The sequence below is a fragment of the Sinohyriopsis cumingii genome, chromosome 17, assembly GCF_028554795.1.
Source record: "Sinohyriopsis cumingii isolate HCF-2022 chromosome 17, ASM2855479v2, whole genome shotgun sequence".
Taxonomy (NCBI): Eukaryota; Metazoa; Mollusca; class Bivalvia; order Unionida; family Unionidae; genus Sinohyriopsis; species Sinohyriopsis cumingii.
Genome location: NC_142977.1, coordinates 62,544,237 through 62,555,093, shown reverse-complemented (window position 1 = coordinate 62,555,093; position 10,857 = coordinate 62,544,237). Strand labels below are relative to the sequence as shown.

Sequence of the window (10,857 nt, the reverse complement as noted above, 5' to 3'; positions counted from 1 at the left end):
TTGTAAGCGAATAACGCTAATTCACACTGGAGAAAGGTGAAAGCACAAATTTCTTAGATTTTAAATGATGTGTTATGCTAGTTATAGAGATCAATATAATATTTTCTGGAATAAATAATTAAATGTATTCTTTTGATGTGATATTGTACGATTTATATATGCGACTTTCACCGACGAATAACAAACCACAATGAAGAGCAATGACGCGGCTTGCACAGAGTATACTTCCGTGTTTCCAATAATAAAAAAGAAATACTTTTATTTCATGCACATCGATCGACGCTAAATTGAAAATAATTAATATATGTAACATAATATTACGAAATCATAAGTTTCAGACAGGTTTTGAGAAAATACATGTAAAACGATTGTTGATGATATTTAAAAATTAGGGCTGACAGTATATTTAAGGAAGTGGACACTATAATGGTTTTGTTTTCTCTGTACTAATTGTTTCGTAAACCTTATAAAACATACCTCTATTGATCGGAGGAGTTTTGTACCACAATGTTTGTCCTGCAAATGATGGCAGACAATACTATGCATATACTTGATTCATTGTAATGAAGATTGACCCTCTGCTGTCATAGTATCATTTTGGTAATTTACATGGCCCAGTGAATTATTTATAGAGTAAACTGCTTTCTTTCTAGATTTTAAACATACAGTTGATATGTAATTTTATATTCCTATTAACTAACCATTGTACCCTGAAAATATAACATGCCGATAATTTTGGGTAAAAAAATAGTTGTAGAGGTAACATGACACACGTTGTCATGTAAGCACACACGCATCATCGATGTAATATTAATTGTAAACATATGCTCTCAAAGCTAGATTTTGTCGTTATCTCTGAGTCTTCGTTTTGTGTTCATAATTGATTTTGCCTTTGTATGGCATGATGATTCTAATATCGCCGACCCTGATTATGGTTCTAGAAAAGTATGTTTAGTTTTTAAGAAGAGCGTCACTTTCACTTTCTCGTTTGACTCAAGACCAGGCAAATGGCATATCAGTAAATGAAAGGGATATGAGCGATAATGTAAAAATAAAGTGCTGGGTACCTTGTCATTTTGCATGTGTAAATCCGGGTAAAAAATTATATCGCGTCTCACATGTAACCATCGTCTTTACCAGCTAAATATCCTGTTTTAGTTTTCGGTTTAACTCATATTTCAGCGAACGATAGGCTGTACTTGGCGGCAAGCATAACTGGCAGAGGAAGAAACGGGGAAAATCCCGGTAGGAAACGTCGACTCACGTGAGGCTTCTGGTAAGCTTTCCCACATACCCACATTGACTCGAGACTCGAAGGCATGAGAACAGATAGGCGATCGTGGTGTTCGTTATAGGCGACAACTTGAGAGCACACGGCCATCCGGATCCTGCATAAAGTGTAAAATCTCCAGAAGATACGATCATATTATTGCTGTTATTATCGACATACTTTCTATGAAAAATACACTAGTTTTGATCTTCATACTTGCTCTGACAAATACATTCGTTATTTACTGCATATTTGACCCAAGAAATGCATTGGTTATTGTCCAAACACATGTCCTGACAGATGGATTGGTTTTTCACTACAAATAGATGATAAAAGTTCCAATAATGTTTGACTGTACTAGCAAGGAATGGATGAAGCATAGAAGGCTGCCTCATTTTCTTTCTGCGCTAAAAGTGATCAAATAAATAAAACTACTGCCTCAATAAAGATCTCTATTTGTTCTGGCTATATAGCAGGATCTTATATCAATCAAACATAAGTAAATAACGGAAATACACTTGGAAATTATCACAGCAGAATTTGGATTTCAAAAGAAAACTTTAGAGTTATTCCAATCTGATAAAGGTCAAATTTCCGATATAACAGATCTAATAGACACCGACATGAGGTCATGTACAATTGACATTTTTGATTCACTATCAAATTACAGTTTTTACGGTTACAGTGTGAAACTTATTGTTCAAAACAAAACATTTATAATTATTACTCTACCTAATTCGAAATGCAATGCTTTGTGTTGTAAGTTCTTAACGAAAAGTGGACCAGGTATACCAACTGTCACCAGAACATGACGTTTCATCAGTGCCTGTCATCTAGTCATTATAAGTTGATATCAGTGGAGTCATATATTACCAACAGGAAATCCACCCATCCCTGATGTCTTTTTTTGGATGGCATGTTGTTGTTGTGGGGTTTAACGCCATTTTTTAGCACACGATAGGCTATGCATGGCGGCCAGTATTAATGGTGGAAGAAGAACCCGGGAAAACTCGGGAACCCACGAGAAGCTACTGTCAAGCTTTCTCACATACCCACATTGGCCGAATCCTAGACTCGAACCCACGCAGACAAAGGTGAGATGGCAGTGATCCGTAACTGAGAGCGCTTTAGACCACTCGGCCACTCGTGAACCCCTTGGATGGCATAAATGTAGTGCATGATTTCCAGAGTGATTATTTGTTTCAGAAATCTATTCTATCTTCTTGAGCACATTTTCCTGTAAATTCGTTATAAAACTATGAACCGAATCTAAGGGTAACTTTTACACTTTCCATTGTGTACGATGGTCCAGCTGTTATGATAAAGCTGTTGCTGTGATGTAAAGGGATTTTCCTGGAAGTGAATTGTGAGCTTTGTGGATTCAGGCACCAAGATGTTAACGCAAAATAACCATGTTCATGGCGAAAATACTGATGCTAAAAGATACTTATAAGGCGCTAATATAATCCTATACCAGTTTATTCCAAAAGTTATTACAAACTGTAAATCAGAAGCAATACAAAAGTGACAGATGGAATAGGCACACTATTTGTAAGGAAAACAAGGTAGAGTGATAAAAATGCTAATGATGTTATTGGGCAATACTTTTCTGTGTAGGAGATTTTCAAGTATATTTGTAGTTTGTTCATATCGAGCAATTATTATAAGCTTTCTATGCCATTTTTGGGATGGCTAAATATACGCCGCGCTCTATAGCCAGTATTGTGTTAATGTACTGCTAAACTCCATGCATTCAAATACATTCATAATTTTAATGCCAGTTACATTTATAAGCTTAGTAAAGGATTGCTTTTGACCGCTCTGGTGGCCTAGTGGTTAGAACGTCCGCCTTGGATACAGGAGGTTGTGGGTTCGATCCCCGGCTGAGTCATACCAAAGACTTACAAAAATGGTGCTAACAGCTGTCTCGCTTGGCGCTCAGCATTAAGAAGTTAGTGTTAGGACTGGTCGTCCTTGTGTCAGGATAATGTAACTGGGTAGGACATCATGCTACATGTCTGCGGCATGATGCCCCAGTGCTAGACATCACTATGAACTGCCACACTGCCGACATCGTAGCGATATGGCTGACAAATTGTTAAAGCTACGTTAAGAAACCCCAAACCAAACCAAAGGATTGCTTTAGTAAACGCAGAGAGGATCTCTTTGATTTTAGAGTTCGTCACAGTGATGCATATTTATATTTGCATTTGTATTGTGTCCTGGGGATTTAAAATTAAATTCTCTTTCAGCAATTTTACAACGTAAAACATCCGATTAAGTGATAAATGTCTTTAATTGTAATGACTTGAGACTTAGATTTGCTAATTTCAGAGTCTGTTTATGTGATATGTAACACTCTTTCACTGATTTCAGAGTATATTCATTCCGCTTTGTTAAATAAAGAATATTCAAGAAGAAAATCAATTTTGACATCCTTTTAACTTTTCATATTATCTAAATTGTATTCATCACATGTATATAGCAGACAAAAAAGAACAGAAGGATTATCTTAACTAAATACATTAAGGTTCAGGCATCTCATTTATGTATTTCCTGCTCTGAACCCTTATTTTCTTTATTATTCATCCTCTTGCCTGTGTTGAATAGGTGACTAATAGACGTGGGAGCTATGGAGTCTCAGTTAAAAGAAGACTGATATAATAGACACAGGTACTTCTTTTATTCAACAAATCAGAGGAAGAGAGATATTTTTTCAATCTATTTGGGGGCAGACAATGTTTGTTTGAAAAGAATCTCAGTAGGCCCACCAACCCATCTCCGAAAATTAAATGGTCAATACCTAATGGTGTCGCTCATGCTATTGTGAGCTGTTATACGGAACAATATATTCTTTATTCCATCATGTAGATGCAATATCAAAACGTGATAATATTTATTCTTAGTACACGCATTTTACGTGCCAGCAATGAATATCATAAATTCATCATGAACCTATACTGTTGGTAAAAGTCCATTTGAACTACATTGTTACTACTATCACTTCTAGTAATAGCAGTAATGGTAGTAGTAGTTGGTATTTTGTTGCTGTTGTTGCTAGTATCTTACTGCTGTTGGTATTGCTGCTGCCTGCATATTTATTGAAGTTTCATGACTTGTTGAAATTATGAACAGAAAAAACAGCAAAGAGCTGTGTAAGATTTGAACCATTTTATTTATACCTCTTCCTTGGTCCTAAAGCTCTGAGTGGCTAGTGAAAGATTTTATTATAAAAATTCTGACGAACTGCAAAATATTGTAAACATAATATTGTAAACATAATTACTCAAACGATGAACTGACTACATTCTCTAGAAGATACCATCTTCACATATTCAATAATCAACATAAACACCACGATAACTGGCCATCTTAGACAACAAACATATCGCGTGTCATACCATCCATAATGCCGCGTGTCTTGATCCGATAACAAAGTGTAGGGTACTATCACATTACTGATGTAATTGAAAGAAAGCCCATCCACGTATTTTTCTCATATAATTTGTTTCCTTTTGTGAAGTTTGGTATGTCAAGCGTATACAACTTGTGGGTCATAAACATGTGTACCATATATAATTGTGTAAAAGTGGCTCGTTAATTAGTATTATTAAGTTTGTGTTATCTTCAATTATATAAACAAATGTTCAGGTATATTAAATCCTTTTGCTGACTTGGCAATACTTTTATAAGTATGTATAGGTTACAAGTCCTTTTTGACAATAGCCACTCTTTCATTTACTTTTGTAGATGATACCTTGGTCATAGACATAGTACATAAAAAAAGTATCTTTGTTAAGTGTAATTTACTTTGCATTATATTTTATCTATACAAACATACCCATCCACTGACAAACATACATACCGAAACAAATCATGTATTGTATTTACTGTTTGTTTGCTTGTTTTGTAATTTCACGTTTGACATTGACTCAGTAAAAGTCAATAGAGCTTAGACGTGTTAGCAAAATAGTTTGTCGCTGTTTCTTGTCAATTTTATAGAATTATGGTGACCAATCCTTGGCAGACACGAAACGTTGCTGGAAACAGACTAAGCGACGAATCCAAAAGAAAAACAGAGTGATGGACGATAGAAAACAATCTCCTGTTTCTTTGGCTAGCAAGCATGTTAGTATGACCCAGTGGAATCAGATCTGTATGTCTGTCTGTCTGTTTCTGTCTCTCTCTTTCTCCGCGGGCCATTGTCGCAAACCACAGGCAAATGTAGCTTTGAGGTTTTCGCCCTGCATGGCTTGCAACTTTGCCTTTAGACCTATGATGATAAACATAACAAACAGACCGAGAGAGAGAGAGAGAGAGAGAGAGAGAGAGAGAGAGTAAACAACATTTAGAAATGAATGAATATTGTATGCTAGTTGGTAGCACACCCACCGAATAATAATAAACAACCAAGTAAAAAATAGCTACCAAACAAACAAAACAAATTTGTTACTGATTTATTGTTTCGACATTTAAATATGATACATTAATAATCCAGACGATGTAAATAAAGTGATATAATAAATGTTTGATGGAACCGAAGACGTAGATAAAGTACTAACATTATCCAATCATAAACATATGATTCAAGCAGAGAACATAGACATAGCTGTTGATAAAATAATTGTCTTTGATGATATACGAGTTGTGAAAAGGATTAAATAATGGTTTTCTTTATTAAGGAAAAATGAAATTGGTCTTCTAGCATATCAGTCAATAATGATAAAAACACTGAAGTAGACTGACTGCATATAATATATGATAAAACCGATATTCAGGCACATTATACATGTACACATCATCATTTGAATTTACCTCATTCGAAATAAATGTGTCCCTTTTACCGAAATGTTACTATGATGTTGTATAGCGTTGACAATATAGTCTACCGAGAGTATATTTGTCCATAGTGGGTCCCTGAAGTTATTCTTTGTCCTTAGAGAAACTCGGGATATTATTTATTTGAACATCCTTTCATAGCCAACAAATACATGTATAATTTCTGCACATATAAACACATCTAGTTCAATCCTTCATTTAAATATCATTCATGAATATGGAAGGTACTGTCATGGATCCCATTTCATTCTATAAAATTATATGCATAATGTACTTCATCTTTTAAGTAGTATATTTTATATTGCTCTGATGAAGATTATTATATTGTATATTTAAAAGTCCTAACAAAAAACGTATTGATCTAATAAATTTACTATTAGATGTTATTGATTTTATTGCGGGACAGTATTTATTGTATTTATTTAAAATTTACAAAAAAGAATAAAACGGCTGTTGGATTTTCTTCATTTGTTAACAAAAGGAAAAAAGCTTGAATCTTTCGTTTATTATCATTTATAAATTTATTTATGCTGGGTATGAACTTGGAGCGAGTGGCACCCATCATATTATGATAATTAAAAAATCAAAAAGTCTTCAAAAACATAAAGCATGATTTTGAGTAAAGCGATTAAAACATACACGTACAATCAGCTTTTTTGTTTGCTAATGATTCAGAAATTATTGTTCTGATTTGTTGTGGCAATGCTGCTGGTACTGATATTTCAACCTCGGATTGGTTCATTTCTACAGTCAGCTTAATGGGAAAGGGTACTGTCTATAAATCTTGTCATGGATTTTTGGCAGTAAAAAATATATTTTAGACATGACAAGATCTAACGCAAACATTTTATGGAATCCTGTCCATTTCACATGTAAAATTAAACATATAAAACTTGAAAAAGTGCAAGAGGACACTGAATATATGCATGTATGATGTTTTAATAAGAACACAGTTAGGGTGCTGTAGGGCCCACATGTGTACGACCTAGACAAATATTTTATAGTACAGTCAGGATTATGGACTAGGCAGCAAATTGGATGATACAATTACTGAGACGGTTGCAGTGTACTGGCTTTCTGGCAGAACTGCAAATGACTAAAATCGCATTGAATCTATCTTGACGTATATTTCTTCTTATTAAGCAGAAATGCAAGCATAAATCCCCCTGAATGCCAAAGCACATATTCCATATAAAGGACGCTCAGTTGCGTCCTCTAACAAATCAGTCAATGATGCATGGTGACACAAAGTACTAACGAGTACCGACTGCATGTAAAAAAAGATAAAATGTATTTACGTCAGTCGAAAGACATTTGTCCACATTGTCCAATATGTTCACTTGATTTTGTGCAGTATTGACGACATAGTCTACCGCAAAATTATTTGTCCTATGTGAGTCTAAGAATGTATTCTGCCTCTTCGCTAAAACACGGTAAATTATTTATATATGGACAGTTTTCACAGCGAGCATAAACGTATAGAATGTACGTTTAAAAGCATCTAGTTCATTCCTTCATTAAACACCATTCTTCAATATGGAGGATATCGTAATGGATCCCATTTCATTATTTAAAATTATATGTATAATGTTATTTATAACGAAGCAATATATTTATATGGTTCTGATTGATGGTATTACAGTAGCTATTTATAATTATTGATATAAAAGAATGACTAATAGGTTTATTCATTTCACTGATGGTCAGTATTATAGTATATATGTAAAAGTCTCAACAATATAATTATTGATCTAAACATATGGTGCTAATTTTCTTCATCTGTTAACAAAAAAAAGAAGATGCAATACTTTTTCTATTATTACATAAATATTTATGTAGACAGCGTATTAACTTGGCGTGAAGGCGCCCATTGTATTAGGATAAATGAAAAGTAATACCAACTAAAAAACTTACAGCATGATTTTGAGTACAGCCATTCAAGTATACATGTACTATAAGACATTTATGCAGCCTGAGTATTCATTTGTTCGTTGATTGGTTGTAGCAATGCTGTTTATACTGATTTTCCAACATGTTGGGATATATAGAATCTACAGTCAGCATGATGAGAGGGCAATGCACTTTGTATAAATCTTATCATCTTGAAGTGGAGGTTACTTTCTAAAACTGTATAGTGTTGAGTGCAGTTTTGAATGTTTGTAATTTAAGGTTAGAAAACAATTGTGTGTAGCAAATGGCTTTTTTGACTGTAAAAAGTTATATTTTGGAGATGACAAGACTGGACGCAAAACTGAGGCAACCATGTGCAATTCGTATATAAAATGTAACATTAAAAAGGGCATCAGACCGCACTGAATATATACATGCATCCTAGTTTTTTTTGGAAAAAGATCACAAATACGGTGTTGTGTGGGCCATATTATTGCATTTGATAGTGGCCTCGGTTTTATCGACTAGACAGCAAACTGGATGATACAACTGAGATAATTGCATCATGCAGGCATAAAGATTACCGGTGGAACTGCAAATAATTAAGATCGCATTGAACGAGTTTGTCCAGTGCAGATATAAACAAGGACTTCTAACTTTTTATGACTAATGTTTTATTAGTGTTTTAAATCGTTTCATTCTAAGAAAAATAACTATATGATGCTTCTTCGTAAATCAATATATTGCAGAAATATTGTTTTTAGCGTTGCAGTATATAAAATCATTTTTAAAATAAATTCAATATCCATTCTTAGAACTACTGCGCTTACTCTTTGAATTAAGTCCCCACCTTTATAAATACTGTACTTACATTTTGAATTCATTCCCTATAACAAGTAGTACTGTATTTACCATTTACAACTAATATGATAGAGCCTGATCTGCGGGTTCTTTATGTGATGGTAAATTTAGATCTGTGATGTTCCCATTTAGGTTCATGTACACACTGGTAATAAAATCTACTGTCCTATGTGAATTATGATGAGTCATCTCAGCGTCATATATGTGTACCGCCTTTACACACATACAAGTCTGGTCCAACTACAAGCAACATAGACCCTGTTCTGCCGTCAGATAATATGCCAACACATCATAGTCTGCATTGATTGTTATAATGTCTGGTAACAAGAAACAGCAAAAACAAAAATAAGATTTACCAGTACATTGTGACTGCCACGGTATATGAATTTGTTTGATGATCTTTTCTCTTCGGGATATGTCAGACAGGAAATAAACATTTTTGAAAGTCAAAAGGTGTTGTATGCTATAACGTATCATCAACCCTTTTTCATTGCACATACTTGTTAATTCTTGTCAGCAAGGAATCCGACGATTCATTCGTCTCCGCCATTTCTTTCCATACAACAACTTACGCTTGCGTAAGTACATTTATGGGTGTAATGAGGTTGGATCTAATTTTTACGTTATACTGTTATGATAATGAGCTGAAACCAGAAGGAACAACTGAATTACCCCGTAGTGCTCACAGTCGTTTCATTGGCCAATAAAGTCATTAATGCATTCTAAAATAGAAATATGCTCAATGACAATAAGTTTACTATGAAATGTTGAAAGTTAATGTAAAATAACGGTAAACACAATATATCAAACTTTAATTTTAACAAAGCATCTATGACAGACTGATACGATTTCGATTATATCTCACTTAACCGCCACCCCCAGCTCACACATCATGTTTGTAAATGACAGTACTGTATAGTGACACTTTAAACAAAGACTCTTTAACTGGCATAATTGTGACTAATATAATGAAAGATCCGGTGGCGCTATAGCTGGAAATAACTAATTGATTTTTCTTTAATACCAGTGCATTTGTGTTTACTTCCGCCATTTTTAATTCTTCACTGGTATCGGCCATTTAACAGTGCATGCCTGTACTCGTGTGCGGAGCATTATGGGAGGGGAGGGTATATTGCTACTTGAAAGAATCACATTGGTCGAGCGCGAGGACGGAAGAAAACCAACCGAATGATTCATTAAAAGAAAAATTATCACTTTGTACAGGTACACTCGACCATGTAAAGTTATACCATTCTAAAGGAATGTAACCATTTTACCCAAATCTTTATATGTTCACGTGATTATTTATGGTGTTGATTATATATATATATATATATATATATATATATATATATATATATATATATATATATATATATATATATATATATATATATTGATTTTCCCATTGTAGTAGAATACGTTACTTTCTACAGTTAGAATGATGGGTAATATCTGGGTGGAAGGTTTGTATGCTTTACACTAATGGATGGATAATTAAGCCTGCACAGCTGAAATTTTAGGTTACCTATCTGTGTCTAGCAGATGACATTTTTGCTGTAAAATATATTTTGGAAACAAGATCAGACGCACACATCTGAGCGCTAAGTTACTCCACTATCTACATAATGGTTCCCGTCAATTTGCAGCAACCCACATCCGTACGTACGACATGGAACCTGTCTTCACATTATGAAGGAACTGTAGGAGTGTACACGCCTCACATCAGTTTTAAGAACACCACATAAATAACCACATATTTAATTAATAAACTAGAATTGATTTAAAAGTCACACCACAACCGTAACATAAGAAATATCAGGGGCCATTTTGTGAAACTATCCGTTAATATCGACAGCGTTTACAACATTTGACCAGATGCTTATCTTTGCATTTGCTAGTCACATGACTAACCAAATTTAACAGCCTACATGTTCATGACATCCGCGCTCAAATATTTACGCACCCCACAAAAATAAACCATTTCTAATGTTGTT

At 34.2% G+C, this 10,857-nt stretch overlaps 1 protein-coding gene and 1 long non-coding RNA gene across 4 annotated transcripts in view; one reads left to right on the top strand and one right to left on the bottom strand.

The window, feature by feature from the left end:
- The window catches only part of LOC149779083 (phosphatidylinositol N-acetylglucosaminyltransferase subunit C-like), a 246,470-nt gene that overhangs the window by 157,728 nt on the left and 77,885 nt on the right, over positions 1–10,857 (top strand). The window lies entirely within an intron of this gene.
- Positions 1–10,857, bottom strand: part of LOC149779084 (uncharacterized) — a 126,754-nt gene that overhangs the window by 95,867 nt on the left and 20,030 nt on the right. Inside the window, exon 3 of one of the 3 annotated variants that reach the window (XR_016415574.1) lies at positions 1,265–1,388. The exons of the other annotated variants lie outside the window; for them this stretch is intronic. This is a non-coding gene — a long non-coding RNA (uncharacterized LOC149779084). The remainder of the gene's footprint in view (positions 1–1,264; positions 1,389–10,857) is intronic. 3 annotated transcript variants of the gene reach the window in all.